General features: G+C 38.0%; 1 long non-coding RNA gene across 1 annotated transcript; it reads right to left on the bottom strand.

The window, feature by feature from the left end:
• Positions 1 to 1127: 1127 nt before the first annotated feature.
• On the bottom strand, positions 1128 to 21262 carry LOC148777605 (uncharacterized). Its single transcript, XR_016037509.1, has 3 exons — positions 21050 to 21262; positions 14581 to 14706; positions 1128 to 1263 (listed from the first exon to the last, which is right to left on the bottom strand). It is a non-coding gene; the product is annotated as an uncharacterized LOC148777605 (long non-coding RNA).
• Positions 21263 to 22294: the final 1032 nt, after the last annotated feature.

Here is a 22294-nt window from a genome sequence, read left to right as displayed (position 1 = left end):
TGAAGAAAGCTGAGCACCGAGGAATTGATGCTTTTGAACTGTGGTGCTGGAGAAGACTCTTGAGAGTCCCTTGGACTTCAAGGAGATCCAACCAGTCCATTCTAGAGGAGATCAATCCTGGGTGTTCATTGGAAGGACTGATGCTAAAGCTGAAACTCCAATACTTTGGCCACCTCATGCAACGAGTTGACTCACTGGAAAAGACTCTGATGCTGGGAGGGATTGGGGGTGGGAGGAGAAGGGGATGACAGAGGATGAGATGGCTGGATGGCATCACCGACTCGATGGAGGTGAGTTTGAGTGAACTCCGGGAGTTGGTGATGGACAGGGTGCTGTGATTCATGGGGTCGCAAAGAGTCGTACACGACTGAGCGATTGAACTGAACTGATGGGTGAACTGGGAAGGAACGGGATATTTACATAGTTTCAAGTATCTCTGCACAAATTACTTACTAATGATAAAGGGGAAACATTATTTCACAGTGGAGGTGCCTTGTAGACACCGCCTTAATTGAAGTGATCAAAGTGATTATCATCAGTAATGGGACAAATGGAAACCATGTGCTGATAGGATGCATTGAAAGGAATACAGCCTAGTATCTGTAATATTTCTGCCAAAGATACATAACCTGAATCTAGTCATGAGAAAAAATCAGACAAACCGAAATTGAATGATATTTCTATAAAGTAGATTACAATGATTTCAAAACTGTTGAGATCATAAAAGTCAAGAAAATACTAAGGAAACGTTATAGCCTAAAAGGACTGAAGAGGCATGATAAAGTCAATGTGTGATGGTAGACGGGATTCTTTTTCTCTAAAACACGTTATTGGCATAATTATCAACACTTGAATAAGGTCTGAATTGGTAGTAAAGTATCAGTGTTAATTCTCTGACTTTGATTGTGGTTATGTAGGAGAATGTCATTGTTTGTAAGAATACACCTAAAATAATGGGTATTAGTTCAGCAATTCATTCTCAAATGACTCAGGGAAAATAGTTCTTTATGACATTCTCTTTCAACTTGCCTATAAATTTATGATTGTTTAATAATTTTAACAGTTTATTTGAGCTTTATCAACTTGTAGAAAAAAACATGTTGCACCCTCTTTATCTTCAGTTTTCTCTTCAAATCTTTGAAAATATAGTTCAGAGTCCTTAGTATGTTTCTGAAGTCCTGTTGAAACATTTGAACAGCTTTATCATGGGTAGATCATGTAAGTTGACATGCATATTTAAAATACTTCATCTGCTAGATGAACCTGAAAAGAACACAAATAATAGTTGCAAAATGTTGAACCCAACTCAACAAATCCTAGTATCAAAGATGTGACACTTTCTCCAGTGAATTTAAAGAAACTAGACAGAGCACATATTCTGTACTTGTTCATGTTTTATTTTTCTTTTTCTTCTTTTTTTATTGGAGGCTAATTATTTTACAATATTATATTGGTTGGTTTTGCCATACATTGACATGAATCCGCCCCTTGTGTACATGAGTTCCCCTTCCTGAACCCCCCTCCCACCTCCCTCCTCCCCTTATCCTCCCTCTGGGTCAACCCCATGCACCAGCCCCGAGCATCCTGTAACATGCATCAACCCTGAACTGGTGATTCGTTTCACATATGACAGCATACATGTTTCCATGCCATTCTCCCAAATCATCCCACCCTTACCCTCTCCCACAGAGTCCCAAAGACTGTTCTGTACATCTGTGTCTCTTTTGCTATCTCATATACAGGGTTATCATTTGCATCTTTCTAAATTCCATATATATGCGTTATTATACTGTATTGGTGTTTTTCTTTCTGGCTTACTTCACTCTGTATAATAGGCTACAGTTTCATCCACCTCATTAGAGGAGAACGTAGGCAAAACACTCTCCGACATAAATCACAGCAGGATCCTCCAAGACCCACCTCCCAGAATATTGGAAATAAAAGCAAAAATAAACAAATGGGACCTAATTAAAATCAAAAGCTTCTGCACAGCAAAGGAAACTATAAGTAAGGTGAAAAGACAGCCTTCAGAATGGGAGAAAATAATAGCAAATGAAGCAACTGATAAAGGATTAATCTCCAAAATATACAAGCAGCTCCTTCAGCTCAATTCCAAAAAATAAATGACCCAATCAAAAAATGGGCCAAAGAACTAAACAGACATTTCTCCAAAGAAGACATAAAGATGGCTAACAAACACATGAAAAAATGCTCAACATCCCCCATAATCAGAGAAATGCAAATCAAAACCACAATGAGATACCATTTCACACCAGTCAGAATGGCTGCTATCCAAAAGTCTATATGCAATAAATGCTGGAGAGGGTGTGGAGAGAAGGGAACCCTCTTACACTGTTGGTGGGAATGCAAACGAGTACAGCCACTATGGAGAACAGTGTGGAGATTCCTCAAAAAACTGGAAATAGAACTGCCATATGATCCAGCAATCTCACTCCTGGCTATACACACCAAGGAAACCAGAATTGAAAGAGACACATGTACTCCAATGTTAATTGCAGCACTGTTTATAATAGCCAGGACATGGAAGCAACCTAGATGTCCATCTGCAGATGAATGTACTTGTTCATGTTTTAAAAGTATGCTTTATTCACATCTTTCATTGTAGCTTTCTTATCATACAGCTGACTACAAATACCATTCAACAACAGGTTCAGGTCATCCAGAAGTTGCTCCACTTTGTTGAATAAAGCCATAGCTAGTTTTCAGTTGATAAGAAAGTTAAAAATCACTCATAAGGTTTTCTATATTAACCATATTACACAATAATCAGCAGTTGATCACGGCTGTTACATCTGAAATAAAATCTCCAGTAATGGACTATTACTTGCTGTCTGATTTATTTACCAGTTAATTTTATACATATTTTTCCATCTTAAAATAATTTTTAATAAAGTGTTTTGGATAAATATTAATTAGCTTTTCTCATTTTAGTATTTTTCCGAATGCTCTTGGATTAAAAGCAGCAGCTATTTTGGATTCTCATGAAATATTTGCTATTTAATAATGCCTCTGTTCACTATGAACTCTGAAAGAAAATCCTTTTGCTTTAAAATCTTTTTTTTAGTACAGCTGAACTTCCTTTTAAAATTTATTTGGCTGTGATGTGTCTTAGTTGCTGCATCCAGGATCTTTAGTTGTGGCATGTAGGCTGTTAGCTGCAACATTCAGGATCTAGTTCCTTGCTGCTGCTGCTGCTAAGTCACTTCAGTCATGTCCGACTCTGTGCGACCCCATAGATGGAAGCCCACCAGGCTCCCCAGTCCCTGGGATTCTCCAGGCAAGAACACTGGAGTGGGTTGCCATTTCCTTCTCCAATGTGTGAAAGTGAAAAGTGAAAGTGAAGTCACTCAGTTGTGTCCGACCCCCAGCGACCCCACGGACTGCAGCCTACCAGACTCCTCCATCCATGGGCTTTTCTAGGCAAGAGTACTGGAGTGGCTTGCCATTGCCTTCTCCATCTAGTTCCTTGACTAGGGGTCAAACCTGGGCCGCCTGCATTGGATCCTAGAGTCTTAACCACTGCACCACCAGGAAGTCCCTTTTGCTTTAAAACCTTAATAGCCACAACTGTTAGCACTTCAGAATAATATTTAATGTTCTTTCTTGTCCCTGTTGAAGACTTTGGTCTAAGTGCATTTTTATTTTATTTATGTGTGAACCAAGAAAACCTAAGAAGAAATATAATGTGGTATCCCCTGTTGGATCCTGGAACAGAAAAAGAACATTAGTGGGAAAACTAGTGGGATCAAATAAAGCCTAGAACTTAGTTAGCAGTAATCTACTAATGTCTACATCCTATGTAATTCTAGTTCATTTGCCAAAACTAAGAAATTGACATTGGAAAAACAGTGACAGAATTGTCAGTACTACCTTTGCAACTTTTCTATAAGTACAGAAAATGTTTTAAAGGCACAAAGGCAATGTAGTGGAGAAGGGATGGGCCTTTTAACAAGTGGTGCTGGAATCCCAGGGACGGGGGAGCCTGGTGGGCTTCCGTCTATGGGGTCACACAGAGTCGGACACGACTGAAGTGACTCAGCAGCAGCAGCAGCAGCAGCTGGAACAACTAGAAGTCGGTATGCAAAAAATGAACTGGAATCCACACTGCACATTACATACTGAAAATAAGATGGATTGTAGACCTAAATAAAAAACCTAAAACAATAGAACTCCTCCAAGAAAAATAAACAAAAATCTTGTGACTTGTTTGTTAGATACAAGAGCAAAAGCACAATCAAGAAAAGGACAAATAAATAAATTGAACTTCAATGTAATTTATAAAACTTTTGCTTTTAAAAAGATGCTGCTAAGATAATGAAAATATTGGAATAAAATCTTTGCAAAGCACATATTTGATGAAGGAACAAAAGGAATCTTTTGAAGGTGAAGAATATGATCATTTTTTTGGACTGTGGTGATGGCCTCATGGGTGTATGCATATATAAAAACATACCAAATTGTATACTTTAAAAGGCAGTTTTTGTATGTTATTTATACCTCAATAAAACTAGTAAAACATTTCTTTTTTAAAAATTTCATTTATTTATTTATTGGCTGAACCGGGTCTTGCTACACTAGGGCTTTCTCTGGTTGTAGCGAGCATGGGCTACTCTCTAGTTGCAGTGCTCAGGCTTCTCACTGAGGTGGCTTCTCTTGTTGCAGAGCATGGTCTCCCAAAAATGTTTGCAGCCAGAATGTTTCTTCTCCTTTCCTCACACATCACAAAAGAAGTAAAAGAAGGGGAATTTGGAGTAGAAAGAAATAGCAAGGTGAGTTGTTGGAAGTTAACACATCTCATCTTTGGAAATTTTACAAACATGAACATAAATTTTACAAACAGGTAAGTATGTTTTAGGGCCCTCTTGGGGCCTTATGAAGAGCCTGCGCAAGTGAGGGGCCCAAAGTTTAAGCTTCATTAGTTTCATGGTATATCTGCCTAATAATATGGCACATGAAAATGCAAAAAGATAATACAATGTAAAGTTTCCAACAAACACGTCCTTCAGTCACCAGTTCTCTTCCTTGGAGGCAATATATATTGTTTCCTGGGTCCTCCCTGAAATATTATGCATAGATAAGCTTTTTGTTAAGAAATATTTTGTCACCACCCCCTCATTCTTTTCTTACAAAATTTAGCCTGTTGTATACAATTTTTTGCACTCTGTTGTATCTCTTATTGAGATATGGTTCACATACCATCAATTCACTCATTTAAAGTGTACACTTAAGTGGTTTTTAATTTAGTCACAGATACATATACCTGTCACCAAAGTTGATTTCAGAACATTTTCATCACCTCAAAAAGAAATGAAGTATCCTTCAGCTATCACCCACTGAGCCCTAACCCCAGCACTTGGCAATCACGAATCTCCTTTCTGTCTCTATGTACTTCCCTGGGCTGGGTATTTTATATGGGTGGAATCATACAGGTAGTCCTTGGTGACTGGCTTCTTTCACTTAGCATAATTTTTCAAAGTTCATCTTGGACTGATCAGTACCTGTATCAGAATTTAGTAATTTGTGTCTTCTCTTGTACTCTTAGCCTAGTAGAGGCTTATCAATTTTATTGATCTTTTCAAAGAGCCAGATTTTGGTTTTGTTGATTTTCTCTATTGTTTTCTTTTTTCAGTTTCATTGATTTCTGCTCTAATTTGTAGTATGTCTTTTCTTGTGCATTTGGCTTGAATTGTTCTTCTTTTTCTAGTTTCCTAAGGAGCCTGGTGGGCTGCCGTCTATGTGGTCGCACAGAGTCGGACACGACTGATGTGACTTAGCAGCAGCAGTAGCAAGGTGGAATATTAGGGGTTTTTTTTTAGTGTTTTTTTTTTTTTAATTTTACATCTTCTCTACTAATATATATATTTAATGCTATAAATTTCTCTGCAAGTACTATTTTCAGTGTATTCCATACATTTTCATAAGCTGTATTTTTATTTTCATTTAGTTTAAACAATTCTTTCATTTCTCTTGAGATTTCTTCTTTGACCCAAGTGATACTTAGAAGTATATGAATATTCATAGCAACTTTATTCTTAATAGCCAAAAACCATAAACTTGTAAGATTTCATTGAGTGGGTGAATGGTTGAACAAACTGGTGTGTCCACACCATGGAATACTACTCAGTGATTTAAAAAAAGATGCAAACTGTTGATACATACAACATCTTAAGGAACCTCAAGGAAATTTGGATAGTTTACAGTTATTGGCTATTTAAGAATAAAGTTGCCATGAATACTCATATACAAGTTCTTATGTGGAAAGAAGACATTTCTCTAGGATAAATACCCAAAAGTAGATTGCTAGGTTGTATAATAAGTCCATTTTAAATTTTGACAGGATACTGTAGTTTTAATTAGCATCTATCTAATGGATAATAATGTTAAAAGTCTTTTCAGTTGTTTATTTGCCACCTGTATACCTATTCTTTGTGGAGGAATGTCTGTGAATGTCTTTTCTGTGTCCATGCCCAGTTTTCTAATTAGATTATTATTTTTTAAATGTTGAGATTTGAAGGATCTTTATGTTTTCTAGACAAAAGAATTTTGATAAGCGATTTACAAAATCTTCCCCTGGTCTCTAATTTGTCTTTTTATCCTTTGAATAGGTCTTTTGCAGAGCAAAGGTTTATTTTGATGAGGGCCAATTTATCTATTTTTTCCTCTTATGAATTATGCTTTAGGTGTCAAGCCTAAGAATTCTTTACCTAATTCTAGGTATGAAAGATTTTCTCCTATATTCTTTTCTATAAGTTTTATAGTTTAAATTAAAAATTTGTTTTCAGTACAACTTTGCATAAAGTGTGATATTTTTTAGGTCATGTGTTTTTTTTTTTTGTTTTTTTGCTGACGAATTTCAATTTCTCCAGCTCCATTTATTGAAAAGGCTGTCCATGCTCCATTTAGTCGCTTTTGCTCTTTTCTCAAAAATTAACTGGGCATTTTTGTGTGAGTCTGTTTCTGGGCTTTCTATTCTGTTCTATTGACCTATGTGTCTTATTTTTCATTCACTATTATGCTATCTTGATTACTGTGCTAAGTTTTTAATAGCAGTCTTTCCAGGTGGTATTTCTTATTTTTTATTTTTCCTCAAACATTTCTAAAATCAACTAATAAATAGATGCCATGAAGGTAACAAATTTTCTCTGTTTTCTTTCACTCTTATTGTAGTACAAGATTCATCAACTATGAGTAAAATCTTCTCATCTTGTTCTTATCTCTGGGTTTGTGGTTTGTTGAGACCATCAAGAGTGTTCTATGTAAATGCTATGGCATGTGATGTATTAAAATAATAATTTGTTTTTCTTGTTTAGAGAGGAGAAAGAACTAAGAGGGTAGAAAAGGAGCTGTCATTTCTTGGTTGTTTAAATTTTGCTATAATCTTCATGGTGTGATTCCAACAAAGCTACAGGATGAACATTAATACTCTCATTTTATAGAGGAAAAGATTGAGCTGCATAGAGTAGAAATTATGAGCATGAGCACGTACTTTATAAAGTATAACTTCATGAGAATGATCCTGACCAGGATCATAGAGATTAGTGCAGCTTTTTAATCTTTCCTTCTTTTTTTTTTCAGATAGGTTACTTGGGCAAATATGTATAAAGCACCTGGAGCCAAGTTTATATCACTTATAGGAAATGTGGGCTCTGATGGTGCTAATTCAGCCATAGATAACCTCTTCATGGTAAGATGAGGTTGGAAAGAAAGGATATTTATCCAGTACCTGAGTTACAGGTAGATAACTCAATAGAATTATAGCTACTTCTATATCATGAAAGGTGGCCTGCCTTAGTGTTGGGCTTCACCATTCAGAGATGTTTTCCTAATTAAGATCCCACTTGGCCACATTAACAGGAAATTGTGTTCTATCATCTTTATTAAACAATTCTTCCTTTGAAGCTCAAAGAACCCAAAGATACTTACTCAGTCCACAGTATCTATAGTTACTCTAACTTCATCCTGAAACTGGACATCCCAGACAGCTCAAGAAGATGACCTGTTCATCGTACCTGCTGTCACTATTGCTGAGCCTCAGTCCTTCTCCAGAAGAGGTCAGTGGGCTATGCCTTTCACCAGCCTGGAGACAGTTGCTGCTGCAGCATGTGGGAATCCCTGTTCAGGGGGAAGAGTTTTTCTTCTGTGTTGCCAGGATGCTGGTGCATAGTGACCCATATTGTTGTTCAATCTCTCAGTCATGTTGGACCCTTTGTGACCCCGTGGACTGCAGCATGCCAGACTTCTCTGTCCTTCACTGTCTCCCGGAGTTTGTGCAAACTCATGTCATCCAACCATCTTATCCTCTGTCATCCCCTTCTCCGCCTGCCCTCAGTGTTTTTTAGCATCAGGGTCTTTTTCATTAAGTCAGCCCTTTGCATCACATGGCCAAAACATTGGAGCTTCAGCATCAGTCTTTCCAGTGAATATTCAGGACTGATTTCCTTTAGGATGGACTGATTTGATCTCCTTGCAGACCAAACGACTCTTCAAATGGATCAATTCTTCATTGCTCAGGCTTCTTTATGGTCCAACTCTCACATCCATACATTACTACTGGAAAAATCTTAGCTTTGATTAGACAGACCTTTGTAGGCAAAGTGATGTCTCTACTTTTTAGAACACTGTCTAGGTTTGTCATAACTTTTCTTCCAAGGAACAAGCATCTTAATTTCATGGCTGCAGTCACCATCTGCAGTGACCATTTAGAGCCCAAGAACATAAAATCTGTCAGTGTTTCCATTTCCCCCCCCCATCTGTTTGCCATGAAATTACGTGACTGGATGCCATGATCTTAGTTTTTTGAATGTTGACTTTAAGCAACTTTTTCACTCTCCTTTTTCAACTTCTTCAAAAGGCTCTTTAGTTCCTCTTCACTTTCTGCCATTAGGGTGGTGTCATGTGCATATCTGAGGTTATTGATATTTCTTCTGGCAATCTTGATTTCAGCTTGAGCTTCATCCAGCCCAGCATTTCACATGAAGTACTTGCATAAAAGTTAAATAAGCAGGATGACAATATACAGCCTTGACATACTCCTTTCCTAATTTTGAGCCAGTCCATTGTTCCATGTCCAGTTCTAACTGTTGCTTCTTGACCTGTGTACTGGTTTCTCAGGAGATAGGTAAGGTGGTCTAGTATACCCATCTCTTTAAGAATTTTCCACAGTTTGTTGTGATCCACACAGTCAAGGCTTCAGCGTGCTCAATGAAGCAGAAGTAGATGTTCTTCTGGAATTTCCTTGCTTTTTCTATGAGCGTATGGATGTTAGCAATTTGATCTCTGGTTCCTCTGCTTTTTCTAAATCTAGTTTGTACGTCTGAAATTGCTCGACTCACATCTTGTTGAATCCTAGCTTAAATAATTTTGAGCATTACCTTGCTAGCATGTGAAATGAGTACAATTGTACTGTAGTTTGAACATTCTTTGGCACTGCCCTTCTTTGAAATTGGGATGAAAACTGACCTCTTCCAGTCCTGTGGCCACTGCTGTGTTTTCCAGATTTGCTGCCATATTGAGTGTAGAGCTTTAAAGCATCCTTTAGGATTTTAGATAGCTCAGATGGAATTCCATCACCACCACTAGCTTTATTTGTGGTAATGCTTCCTAAGACCCACTTGACTTCACTAAGACTCACTCCAGCATGTCTGGCTCTGGGTAAGTGATCACACCATTGTGGTTATATGGGTCATTGAGATCTTTTTTGTACAGTACATTTATCTACAATGATAAAGTAGATGTATATATAATCCCATCAAATTTTGGTTTACAAAAAATGACATTTCATCCCAAAGGCTCAGTAATTTTTTTCTCAGGAAAGTGGCAACAGTAGGGTAGGGTATCTTATGGGGTCATTTCTTTCCCTTGCAAAGTAGACCACAATTCAAAAGAGTCTGAAGATCATGGCCTTTATTACCATCTTGGCTTTCACTCTGCCTTCCTTCTCCAAACACATGCACGTTATCACTGTAGTCTGGACTACCAAGAAGGAATCTTTTGTGCACACAGAATAGAATTGTTTCATATCTCTTGCTCAGAATATTTCAGTTTCAACATTACCTTCAGCAGTGATTATTCACACACTTTAGGTGCTTTTCCTTTTAAGAAGAATAATAATTAAAGTTTTTAACTTTTCAGAGAAAAACATACACATACAGACAATATAATCTTATACAACTCAGGAGGTTTTGCAACACCCCTGAAGCCCATCCACAGATCTTCTAGGAATCCTCATCCAGTGTATACAATTTACGTATTGAATCTCCTTTGAATAGCATAAAAGGTCTTTTGCATACCTAGCCAAATTCTTCACTTCCACTTCCCACTTCAAGGGAATTTCCAGAACATACTGTGTTCTCTCTTATACTTCTTTTTTAAAAATAAGCTTTTAATTTTAGAATAGTTTGAGATTTACATAAAAATTACTAAGATAATACATATAGTTTCTGTATGCAGAGCTTATCATTCCATATTCTTACAGTGTTTCTAATTTACTATTAATAAGTTACCCTTTAATTGAAAATCCTTTTGAATCAGCAGTCAAGGAAATTATTTTCCAAAAGAAATGTGTAAAGCACTGATACTAGCCCTCATAGTCTCTGGTTCAGCTCATGTGAGACCATGTGAAAAATGATGCTATGTTTGTGAGTTCACTTCCTATTTGACAGAGTTGGAAATAGACCACTCACATGCCAGCAACCAGCCACCTTACAGAGGTATGATATTGACTTGAGGTGAGGTGTTGGGCTGAAATAATTTGTGGCTGCATTTTAATTTAGAGTGATGACAAAGAGAGAACAGAATCATCTTCAATTCAGTGTGTACAGATAAATTGTTGTTAATAAGTTGGGCATATTATCTTATTTGCTTCTTAAGAGGAGCAATAAAACGTTTGTTTGTCAAGAAAGGGAAAAAAAAATACAATCCAAGTACATTACCTTATTCCCGTTTCCAGCTATTTCTTCTCTGCTCCCCAGCATTTCATGATGTTACCAGAGCTAATTTACAGATTGAAATCACTGCTTTCTAGTTCAGTGAAAGAATTTTAATGATATGCAATTGATTTGGCACAAATAAAGAGATCAAACCAAACCTTAAACTCAAAAGTCATACTTAACAGAGAAATGAAATCAGAATACTCTTCTAGAAAGAGGAAACTAAAATAGGAACATTCCCATCTCTTTGTCAACAAGATTATGTTTTATCACGTTTGAAAAATCAGTTACTTATTTCATTACAATTTCTCAATGATGAATGCCCAATTTTTGTGTAAATTGAGAAAGGATATTTGTAACCTGACCAATGTGGGAAGGGAAATATTTGTTCATAACGTGAAAAGGGGAAGTGAACTCCAAAGTTATAATTTCATTGAATCTGAAAGTTTAAATATAACAGAAATAATAGTACAAAGAAAGTATGCACAAAGAAATAAAAAACTTTCCACAATTATCAGTTGTACTCACATTAAAAAAATTGATTTTTAGGGACTTCTCTGGTGCTCCAGTGGTTAAAAATCTACCTACCAATGCAGAGGACATGGGTTTGATCCCTGGGCCAGGAAGATCCCACGTGCCACCAAGCAAATAACCCCTGTGCCACACTACTGAGATCGTGTTCTAGAGCCTGGTAGCCGCAACTGTTGAAGCCAGAGTGCCTAGATCAGTGCTGTGCAACAAGAGAAGCCACGGGAATGAGAGGCCCAAGCACTGCAACTAGAGAGTATCCCCTACTCATCCCAACTAGAGAAAGCCCCCCTGCGGCAATTAAGACACACGCAGCCAAAAATAAGTAACATCTCTGATTAACAAAAAATGAATACTGATTTTTAAATAGTCTCTGATTGTTTAATGGCATTGCCTGGAGTTAGATTAACCTCTTAGATGAAAATCACACTTAAAACACATAAAATGAATTACATTGGGAACTAAAATCAGCAAGAGGTAGACAAGTTATAGTGTGTTAAGGCCTGAGAATCGTGTTGTGACAGAATTTCTTCCCTTTCACTTGAACTTCAAGGTAAACTGAGGTTTACTGCGAAGACCATGGACCTGACCTGAATCTAACTCCCAGCTCTCCCGCTCACTATCTGTATGTCTCCGGGCAGGACTTTTCTTCTCTGGGAGACATAGTTTTTCATTTGTAAAATGGACATAATACCTACCTTTAAGACCCCTGAAAGAATTGTAAATAATGTTTATTAAGTGGCTAACACATTGCAAGCATTTGATTAAAAAAAACAAACTAGTATTCTATACCTTTCCTTTTATCCCTGTGTCTCAAAATATTCAAACCTCCTAAGTATCTCTTGAATTCTCTCAGTTCTGTTATCCACTCCTCACTTCATCTGCCATCTGAATTACGTGTATAGTTTTCTAGCAGTAGTCCCTGAATGCAATTGAGAGTGTTAATTTGTTTTAAGATTTTGATCCAGTTACTCTCCAGTTTAATACTCATGAATAGTTTCCATTGTCTTTGGGATTAATTGCTGAACTTTACTGTTTTGGGGATTAAGCTTTTCGGTCTGGTTCTGCTCACCCTCCAGCATTCTCTTTGCCACCAGACAAGCTATTATTTCTTCCATTGTCTGCATAGCACATTGAGGATACAGCAGGAACAAAGACAGAAGAGACGGAGTTCATGGCCAGGATGAGGAATGGTAAAATCTCCTCTGTGATTAGCAGTAAAGTTCCTGGCAGATTTACTAGGCTGCTACTGTTCTAGGCTTAAAGATCAATTCATGGGTCAGTAAGTTGTGGCTCTGTGCTAGACCATGATAACTTTTATAGCACAGTGTGGACACCACAGTAGAAATAATTTCTCTTGTGTATATTAAGTAGTAGTATTTTTTCTCAGTATGAACAGATTGTTGTTTTTTAGTCACTATGTTGTGTCCGACTCCTTTGCGACCCCAAGGACTGTAGACTGCCAGGCTTCTCTGTCCATGGGATTTCCCAAGCCAGAATACTGGAGTAGGTTGCCATTTTCTTCTCCAGGAGATCTTCCTGACCCAGGGATCAAACCCACGTCTTCTGCTCGGCAGGCAGATTCTTTATCACTGAGCCACCTGGTAAGCCCGTGAACTGAGTATCTGACTCAAAACACAAAAACACCAAGACTAAATAATAAATTAAGTACAAAAGTTAGATGATTTCTGGAGTTTGGGTGGTGTCAGGAGACTCAGGAAAGCATCTTGCTTGTCTGATCTATTTTGCAAAGAGTAGGAACTTAAATTACAGAGACATTGAGAGCCAAAAGGACAGAAAGTGATCACTAATCCTCAAAAAAGATACACTGGTTTGGATTAGGCGAACCCAAATCATTTACCATTTTTCAATGACTCAAAAACCTGGCCAGCAAAGTGCCAGCTTTGGATTGGGGTGAAGCACTGCCCTGAGTCAGGGAATGTCCCCACAGAGAGCCACTCTGACCTGTGGCTAGGATGCTGGACTTGCTGGGAGCAGCTAGATGCTGGTCCTGTTTCACAGGGCTGTTACATATCTCCATTAGTTGAATAAGAAATTACTCCATCTTAAGCTTTCAGCATCTGGGCTCCCTGGGAGAGTCCAATTGTGTCCCCCACCCCACATGCCAGCCCTCCCATCTCCCCTGCCTTTTCCAGATTCTCCTAGCAGCCATGCTGCCACAACAGAGATGAGACTAGGTCCTCTGCACCCCTGAGCCAAACTACACAAGGACAGTGTCAGCTGGGTAATGAGAGGAGTGCAGCTGCCCTGACTGTGGTCTCCAAAGGTCCATAATGGCTTCAAGAAAATGGCACTGCTTGATTAGCAAGTGACTATTTACAATCTTCAGCAAAAGTCATTCCAATGCCTCTTTCCATTAATACAGTCATTTTTTTTTACCAGTGTCAGTTATTAATACTTTCTGAGGTTATGCTATTTTCATATAGTTTTTTATGTTCTTCATATATTGACACAAATAGATTTTAATTTAGAAAAAGCAGAGACATCATTTTGCCAATGAAGTTTTGTGTAGTCAAAGCTGTGGTTTTCCCAGTAATTATGTATGGATGTGAGAGCTGGACCATAAAGAAAGCTGAGTGCCTAAGAATTGATGCTTTCGAACAGTGGTATTGAAGAAGACTTTTGAGAGTCCCTTGGACTGCAAGGAGATCAAACCAGTCAGTCCTAAAGGAAATCAGTGCTGAATATTCATTGGAAGGACTGATGCTGAAGCTGACGCTCCAATACTTTGGCCACTTGATGTGAAGAGCCAATTCATTGAAAAAGACCCTGATGCTGGGAAAGATTGAGGGTAGGAGAAGGGGGCTACAGAGGATGAGGTGGTTGAATGGCGTCATCAACTCAATGGACATGAGTTTGAGCAAGCTCCAGGTGATGATGAAGGACAGGGAAGCCTGGCGTGCTGCAGTCCGTGGGGATGCAAAGAGTCAGACAGGACTGAGTGACTGAATGACAACAAAATAGAGAAGAACCAGATGGCAGGAACAACAACAGCAAAAAAGTGATGGGATAGATTATAGTGAAACACGATTATCAAGACAGAGAGGTCTGAGTCACTGAAAACTGAAACACCTTGAATTACCTCCAGAGTCAGTGGTGACCGAAATCATGGAATCGAAGAGCCATTTTCAGGAAAGTAGTTTCATCTCCAGGGCTCTCAAGAACCATCTCACTTCCCACTCTCCAGTCACGTTCAGAGAAGGTAAGTCTAGGTCAAACAGTGCAGAGGGTCTAAATTTGCTATACTATAAACGGGTGCAAGAACCATCACTTTGCTTTATTTTTCTAAATCTAACAAAATTTGTCTCTAAGCCCGATTTCCCCAAAAGGTGAGTCAGTGATGGTGTTGTAAAACTTCTTTAGCTTATACCCGGCCCAGGAGCTTGCAAGCATCTCAAGAAAGGACAAAATCCAGAAAACTTGAGGAAGACCTTAGAGTTTCAGTCCATCACTGAGATGTTCATATGATGGTTATTACCCAGGCTGACATGGTTCACTGGAAGGCAGAAGCTCCTTCTCAAAGCTTCATTGAAGGACTTATCTGGTGGTCCAGTGGCTAAGACTCTGTGCTCCCAAGGCAGGGGGCCTGGGTTCAATCCCTGGTCAGTGAACTAGATCCTACATACTGCAACTAAGAGTTCACATTGCTGCAACTAAGACCCAGCACAGCCAAATAAATAAATATTTTTAAAGAGCTTTATTGATTCCCAAGAGAGGACAATTCATGTCCACTTTCTCAGCAGCTGCATGCCATCCAAGAGACCTCTTGCCATTGCTCTGGGACCCCCATGGAGTGGGACGCAGGGCCCTGCCACTTCTCAAGCCTGTCACCACTATCATCTCAGATCTGGCCAAATTTACCTCCTCGGGTACCCCAGGCCTCAGGAAATCTTTCTTCCTGCTTTATCCTCCTTCAATAATATAATCTCCCAAATGAAGGCCTGGATGGGACAGCGTTCCAGAAGCTTGGCAACTTATCTTTTATTCCAAGAAATATAAATTCTATTCTTGTAAGAGTATTTTTCAGTCTTTTAAGAAAGTTAATGATACAATAAAAATTATCCTAAACAAAACAGCATTGTTCTGACATATTCTCTCATGTTTCTTTTTCTTTAGCTTATATGCCATTTTAATGCATCTCATGAAGTTCATTGAAAATTAATATTTAACTCCTTTCCATTGAAGCTTAAGAGACCACTGATCTGGGTACAGATGAGCTGCATGAAAGAAGGATAAATTTAAAGTTAATTGGCAGACTATTTCTACCAATATGGCTGAGTTCATATACACAGAAGAATGTTGAGGACTTCAAAAAAATCATTCTTTTTTAGTGATTCTGCACACTCCTCTCTCTGTGTGTAATTATTTATTATTTTGCTAATTATAAAAGTAATATATGCTGAAAGAAGAAAGCTTGGAAAATGCCAAAATATACAAATTGACTAAAATTCTGAAGAGTGTCAGTGTAAACATTCTGGTGTGTATCTTTTAGTTCTTTTTCTTACATAAGATGTTTTAAACATTTTTTAATCATAAAATACACATGCACTATTTTTAAAGTCAAATTAAATGCTGAAAGATAACCCTAAACTTTCTTATCCAATTCCCAACACTAGAGGCAATCTTTTTCAACTTCTTAGCTATTTTTAGCTTCTTTAGTTCTATTTTAGTATTATGGCCATATATGTCAAGAATATGATTATTCTATTCATTTTTATTTTCAATCATGGATATTTTCTATTTATTTCCACCAAGGAAGATGAAGATTTATCTCTCTGGACTCCCCATGTCTTGTTCCCCTTTACAAGCATGTGCAAACTCTCACAGATGAGTATAATATGATCATATAATTTGGTTGTATTTCTTCTTTTCTTGTGTTTTAGTTTTCTTGGAATTGACAATTGCCTTACTTTTTGTTTGCATAGTTTTCCATTTACTTATTCGTGTATTAATTCATCGCCCCAGATCTCAGTCAGAGTTGTCAAACTCCTTTCAATAGTTTCAAACATTCCAAGACATCATTTTTTTTTTAAGTTTGCCTATAACACACATTTATAGTAGGATTTTTAAAAAAATTATTAACTAATTTTTATTTTTTGTTGTGCTGAGTCTTTGTTGCTGCACGTGGACTTTCTATAGTTGCAGTGAGTGGGGAGCTACTCTTTCTTGTGGTGCCTGGGCTTCTCACTGTGTTGGCTTCTCTTGTTGCAGAGCACAGGCTCTAGGTACCTGGGCTTCAGTAGTTGCTGCTGGCAGGCTCAGTAGTTGTGCCCGGGCTGAGTTGCTCCGGCATGTGGAATCTTCCCAGTCAGTGACTGAACCCGCATGCCCTCTGTTGTCAGGAGGATTGTTATCCCCTGCACCACTAGGGAAGTCTTCCAGGACTTCTCTAACTTGGCTTACCCTCAGGGAGTCCTTAGGGATACTGTTTCCTTCATCTCAATAATTTCCATTCTCCTTTCTCATGTATTAAAATCCTGTTTACTAGAACCCTTATATTTTATCTTATTTGCTCTTTTAAATTTTTATATCTACTTATTTATTGGCTATGCTGTGTGGACACCACAGGATCTTAGTTCCCCAACCAGGAATTGAACCCAGACCACAACAGTGAAAACGCCAAGTCCTAACCACAGGACCACCAGGGAATTCCCAGGAATATATAATTTTGTGATTTTTAAAGACATATGCCTTTTTATAGTACAGTTTTTTTTAAGTGGTAAAAACAACATTTTATTAACAGACCCAAATACCTTTAGTTGCTCTGTAATAAGAGGTGAAAAGCAGATAAACATGTGTTTGGCAATTAATATTTCATTATTTTATTTGGAAATGAACTAGGTATTCAAAGAATATCATTTAAAGTTAATGTTACAAAAAGATTTTGGAAACTATTTTTAAGCAGACACATTACATTAATGATACCTGCAAAATTCATTGACAAACATTTCTACCACTTATATCCATTTAATCCATGTGTTCTTAACAATTATGCTTGAGTTGCCATGAAAATTTAATGATATTAAAAATTTACCGTCATTTTAAGTTATTTTTCTTGTTGACAAACTAGGCAAGTAGCAAAAATTACAGAAGTAAAGAACCTAATAATTTAAAGATGACTTTTTTTCTCTACCATATTGACATACGTTAAGGGAATAATTTCTATTTTAAATTTAGTTCTTAGGTTGAATTTATAATTTTATAATTTCAAGCATAAAGTAGAGACAACATAAACTTATTTGACTAGTCTTAGTTTACATAAGTGCTTGTATTGTCTTTAAGCCAATTAAATAGAGGTCTTTCACAAGTTTTTACAAGTACTATCCAGAGGACTAAAAATATCATACATGCATATCATACGTACATAGATACACATGGATGTATAGATAGAGACAGATGCAAACAGTGATCTCATAGCTTTCACTTACAAATTTTAGCCACATATCCAGTACAGTATTACAAAACTTTCTAGCTTATAGAAGACCTAAATGGCATTTCTGGCAGATAGAACAAGTTAAACTTACCCACTCAGGTGGCTAAAGGTTTTTGCCAATATTTGTGGAAAAGACTATTAAGAATTTTACTTGTCTTTAATGAATAATCTTGTGGAGGCTATGGACAAAATTTGGGGCAAGGGAGCTTATGAAAATATCAAATGGTTTGTTTTTTTTTAAAAAATATCTCTCATTTTGTTTGTTTCCGGTCCTTTAATTGCTTCAGCAATACGTGAACTATGAACTTCCAGATGTTCAAGCAGGTTTTAGAAAAGGCAGAGGAACCAGAGATCAAAATGTCAACATCCACTGGATCATCGAAAAAGCAAGAGAGTTCCAGAAAAACATCTATTTCTGCTTTATTGACTATGCCAAAGCCTTTGACTGTGTGGATCACAATAAACTGTGGAAAATTCTGAAAGAGATAGGAATATCAGACCACCTGACCTACCTCTTGAGAAACCTGTATGCAGGTCAGGAAACAACAGTTAGAACTGTACATGGAACAACAGACTGGTTCCAAATAGGAAAAGGAGTACATCAAGGCTGTATATTGTCACCCTGCTTATTTAATTCTATGCAGAGTACATCATGAGAAATGCTGGACTGGAAGAAGCACAAGCTGGAATCAAGATTGCCAGGAGAAATATCAATAACCTCAGATATGCAGATAACACCACCCTTATGGCAGAAAGTGAAGAAGAAAGAAAGAGCCTCTTGAGGAAAGTGAAAGAGGAGAGTGAAAAAGTTGGCTTAAAGCTCAACATTCAGAAAACTAAGATCATGGCATCTGGTCCCATCACTTCATGGCAGATAGATGGGGAAACAGTGGAAACAGTGTCAGACTTTATTTTTCTGGGCTCCAAAATCACTGCAGGTGGTGATTGCAGCCATGAAATTAAAAGACGCTTACTCCTTGGAAGGAAAGTTATGACCAACCTAGATAGCATATTAAAAAGCAGAGACATTACTTTGCCAACAAAGGTCCGTCTAGTCAAGGCTATGGTTTTTCCCATGGTCATGTATGGATGTGAGAGTTGGACTGTGAAGAAAGCCGATCGCCTAAGAATTGATGCTTTTGAACTGTGGTGTTGGAAAAGGCTCTTGAGAGCCCCTTGGACTGCAAGGAGATCCAACCAGTCCATTCCAAAGGAGATCAGTCCTGGGTGTTCATTGGAAGGACTGATGTTGAAGTTGAAACTCCAATACTTTTGTCACCTGATGCGAAGAGCTGACTCATTGGAAAAGACCCTGATGCTGGGAAAGATTGAGGGCAGGAGGAGAAGGGGACGACAGAGGATGAGATGGTTGGATGACATCATCAACTCCATGGACATGGGTTTGGGTGGACTCCGGGAGTTGATGGACAGGGAGGCCTGGCATGCTGCGTTTCATGGGGTTGCAGAGTTGGACACGACTGAGCGACTGAAATGAACTGAATTGAACTGAATTGCTTTAGCCAACAATGATCTCTTTGGATGCTTACATTTCAAAGATATGGTAAGATCAGTATTTCCAAGGGTCAGAGAAAGGACTGTAGGTTTTATATGAGATGGAACTCAAGGGTATATTTGCCTTTATCAGAAATCTAAGATCATTATTATTACATTTTTCCTTTCTTTACAGTAGGATAGGATAATTCAACAATTTTAATTTTTTTTTGGTAGTGCAGGCCCAAAATATGGGATGTCTGGACCTGGTGGGGTCGGCTTTACAAAGTAAAGGACAATAAATCAAACCTTTGTGTGCCTTTTCTGTACCTTTGTCAAAGCTATTTCCTGGCTATCAATATTTCTGTAAGTTTTATACCTACTTGAGTGCCAGCTGTAGCTCTTGACAGTTCTCTGATCTTCCCCTCCTAACCTTGTTGAGAAAGTTAAGGAAGTGTTTTGTTTTTCTTTCACACAGTTGCTCAGTCATGTCTGACTCTTTGCAATCCTGTGGACTGTAGCCCACCAGGCTCCTCTTGGGTCCATGGATTTTCCAGTCATAAATACTGGATTGAGTAGCCATTTCCTTCTCTAGGGGATCTTCCTGACCCAGGGTCTCCCTCATTGGCAGGCAGATTTTTTACCATTGAGCCACCAGGGAAACCCTGTACCTTCTGTATCTATTTCTGTTTTTTCTCTCTTTCTTTCCTTTTTTTTCTCAATTTGATCTTCCCATTGGTACCTGTAGGACACTTGTTTAAGATGAGAGCTGTCTTAAAAGTCCTTTTAGGTGTAAAAGTTCAAGTCTTCAATATACCTATTCCAATTGTGAGTCTGAGCCAGTGAGTCTTTTCATGGCTTAAAACCAATATTAGGGCTTACAAGAGCTTAAAACCAATATCAGAGCTTATACTATTAGGACGCAAGAGCTGTCCCTTAAGAAATGTAGGCCTCTCAAGATGCAGAGCCACTCCAGAGAAAGCCTAAGAAAACAAAGACCTTCCTTGTCTCAGGTGACAAATAAAACTCTATCTCCCACAAAGTGAGACACCTTAAGAAACTGACCTCCTAACCTATGTTACCAGAAAGGTAATACTGGGAGGAGAATTTTTCCTTCACAAACCAGGCAGCAAAGGTAGAGGCCGTAAAGGCCTCTTATGACCTGAGACACTTCATTAAGACAAACTTCCCTGACAGCCAGCATGGTTGGACAGAGAGAATACTGCCTGTCACTTCATGTCGTAGGCTCCTAGCTGCTGGCTGGCTAACTACTGATGCAAACCTGACAGACAACCTGTACCACCCGCCTCCCCCGCAAAGGGAATATTCTCACTGGTGACAAAGCCAAGCTCTCAGGATATAAAACAAAACAAATGGAGATTCTCATCTTAGGGTTTTTCATCCTTATGACAGATGACAAAGGAAAACATAACTCTGGGAGGCTAAGAATCAATAACCGTAGGTGCTGATTAACAAAAACAAATTCACAAGAATCACAATTCAAGATCTATTTTCTCCTGCCACTGTGAATTTGGAAAGGCAGGGACAAGGAAAAAGTTTTATCCTCCTCTCTTGCCTGTGCACTACAGAGGAAGAGCTGGGAGACTGACATGGTAAGAATTCTTACCTTCTGCTCGTCTGCTGTCTGTTATCCCATATCTCAACTGCAGTCTCCAGGGAGAATGGAGTGTTCCAGCCTGTCACTGTCCCATCCTCCTCACCAGAAACTGTACAGGAGGAAACATTTGTTTCCTTTTACTGTTTTAGGTTTTTGGCTGGGACTCTGCAACAAAAAGACAGCTTAACAAGAGAAAAGGAAATGAGTGTATTAACATGTACATCTCATATATACTTATGAGAAGTGACAGTGATGAGTAACTCAAAGAGGTGGCTAGGACTTGGACTTACAGATCATCTTAACCAAAGAACAGTGTATTTCTAGGGGAACTACAAGACAGAGGAAAAGAGTACTGGGCTTCTAAGGGCAGCAAATAGTGGTACAATAAATACATCAGAAACTAATGGAAAATAATAGCTAGTCAGTATAGGTTGTTTTCCAGAGTTCTCTGGTCCTTACTTGGGGCTAATATGTGTCTAGGGATGTTGATGATTAATTTCTGCACAAATTTATGTTCTGCTTTCAGGAAAATAGGGGGAGAGCAGAGAACTTTTCTTGGATCTTCTTCTTCTCCATTGCCTTCAGCCCAAAATTATTCTTGTGTCAAAGGGGAAGATTTTTGGGGTGGCATATTCTGTTATTCTTCTGAAGATTTTTCTATAAAATTCACTTACTTTACAATGACTCTTTATGTTCTAACATGAAAACGTGAAGTAAGGCTTTGTCAGAAAGGAGTGAGGAATGTTATTTGCATGAGGCTTACTTCTAATAGCGAAACATTGATTTATAAGTTAAGAATTTACAATAGTAACCAAAAAGTTAGTAATGAAATCTGGCTGAACAACATAGTGTTGTACTATATACCTGTCAGAAAAACAGGCAGTGTGTCATGTTCTTTTGTGGAAAGTGTATATAAAATAATCTTAAGGGAAAAAAATGAAGGCAACATATAGACGGCACATAAAGCAACTTAATGAAAAAAATTTAATGAAAGATTGGAACTCATTTTCAGTTGAGTCAAATGTTCATTCAGATCTTTTTTCTTTATACTTGCTCAAATTCATAATAAAATAGGAAGAAGTTCCTCTTTTGCCAATAGTGCTAATCCCAATTAGTCCTGAGCAATGTCTTTAAGCAATGTCATTTCACTATTTTATTGCAGATTAATTCTTAGGACGTCAGAATGTCCCTCTTCAAACATAAGAAAGAAAACTTTAAAGTCAGTGAACCAATAAACATTTCCTGTTTTCCACA

The sequence above is a fragment of the Moschus berezovskii genome, chromosome 6 (assembly GCF_049115385.1).
Source record: "Moschus berezovskii isolate FMDL1 chromosome 6, NW_MosBer_1.0, whole genome shotgun sequence".
In the NCBI taxonomy this organism is placed as follows: domain Eukaryota; kingdom Metazoa; phylum Chordata; class Mammalia; order Artiodactyla; family Moschidae; genus Moschus; species Moschus berezovskii.
The sequence above is the reverse complement of the archived record's forward strand: the minus strand, read 5'-3'. Positions and strand labels throughout refer to the sequence as shown.